Source organism: Furipterus horrens, unplaced genomic scaffold (assembly GCF_987537825.1).
Source record: "Furipterus horrens unplaced genomic scaffold, mFurHor1.1.pri manual_scaffold_6, whole genome shotgun sequence".
In the NCBI taxonomy this organism is placed as follows: Eukaryota; Metazoa; Chordata; class Mammalia; order Chiroptera; family Furipteridae; genus Furipterus; species Furipterus horrens.
The window spans coordinates 40,210,001-40,211,655 of record NW_028327176.1 but is presented as its reverse complement, the minus strand read 5'-3'; positions in this window follow the sequence as shown (position 1 = coordinate 40,211,655).

Sequence of the window (1,655 nt, the reverse complement as noted above, 5' to 3'; positions counted from 1 at the left end):
CCACTTTACATGCCTAAACAGATAATTATATTAAGCACCTATTCTTTGTCATTTAAAAATTTTATGAGTACAGATTCTATCTAACTTCAAGATCAGGCAAGGTGCCAAACAAATAGATTTTAACAGAAATGGGTCTAGTATTTCTAAAAAGATTTGACAGTCATAGCACTTATCCAGATTTTTTTCTTTTTTAATTAAAAAGAAAACTCTTCGCTCATGGTACAACCACCTTTTTTAAAACTCAAAATGCACTGAAAAGAATTGGGTGACTGGGTCAGGTTTATGTTCATTTAAAACCTTTGCAGAACATTTTAAAACTGCAAACATGCTCCTTGAGAGCTGCTCTGTGGTTCTTTGCCTACAAACCTCTGATTTAGGCCCGAGACAAATATCTTGCCACAGTCTCCTCATTGGGTAGCCGGGACCTGGCGCAGTCACATGAAGCTGCCTCGTTTTCTGATACCTTGGGAAACCTCGTAGGCTTCTTCCAAATTCTTATTTTTTCCTTAGCATTAGAGAACAGTGAGCACCATAGGAAAAAAACCGTAAGATACAGATTATGACTGGCTGAGAAGAGATGCATTTTTGGCCCAGGGTATTATTTTCTCCATGTAAATGAAATGCCATGTGACAAATAATTAAAGAACACCAACCTCAGGTCCTTAATAATACAAATAGTATCACATAAACAGAGGGAGCCTTTAAACCACAGTTTAACACTAGCCCATATTTTTTCTCAATTTTCACTACTTTGGATATTATCTATATCAAAGTATAATAAGAAGGTAATTCAAGGGGACTATCAGTTTAAAGGAAAAAAAAAAAAAAAACAGGTCTCAGCATCAGGTCACTGAGTGTATTCATTATTTGTTCCCATTACCCTGTTATGTCTTAATTACTCTGGTTTGGCTTCCCACCCGGGGTCACTATGTCACAGCTGGTTTTCTGCCCATCCCTAATTAATAAAGCCTCATTTGGTATCTGAGCTTATTGTAATAAAACCTCTGTTGAGGGATAGAGCAGAAATAAAGAGACAGAAAACAAATCAGAAATTATCAGAGTTGTTCCAACAGTAACCTTGCACATGGAGGGCCTTGGCTCAGGCCTTCCCTGGGTTACTTTTAACCTGAAGAGGATGTCTGTTTGATTTCACTTGGAATTTCTGGCATAGTTGGTCAGTGGTCAGATCCTGCCCGTAGGAAGTGACAGAGGTTCCTAAACCCTCTACATATTTCATACTTTAAAAAACTGATAATTATTCATGCTGCTAGCATTTAAATTAATATTACTTCACAAAACAACAAGAAAAACGTAAATGCTTTCACATGACAATATAAAAAAGTAACAGGCATTCATCAAATGCTTTTATTTCGTTTCTGTAGCACTGTTTCCTTTACTATTTCAACACACCAGGTAAAGACAAATTATGTGACAGCCTTTCTAACTTATTAAATATAATTCCAGCCTATAAAGTTTTACAAATTAAAAAAAGCCCACTTCAGAAATATCAGCACTATTATGCATAAGTCTGTCTCTCTCACACACATACACATACATGATCACACATGCACACACACTTTTTTTCTATCTTGTACACCCCCCCCACACAATCAATTCTATTTATTAAAATCCACACAGCTTTTGAACAGATAGCT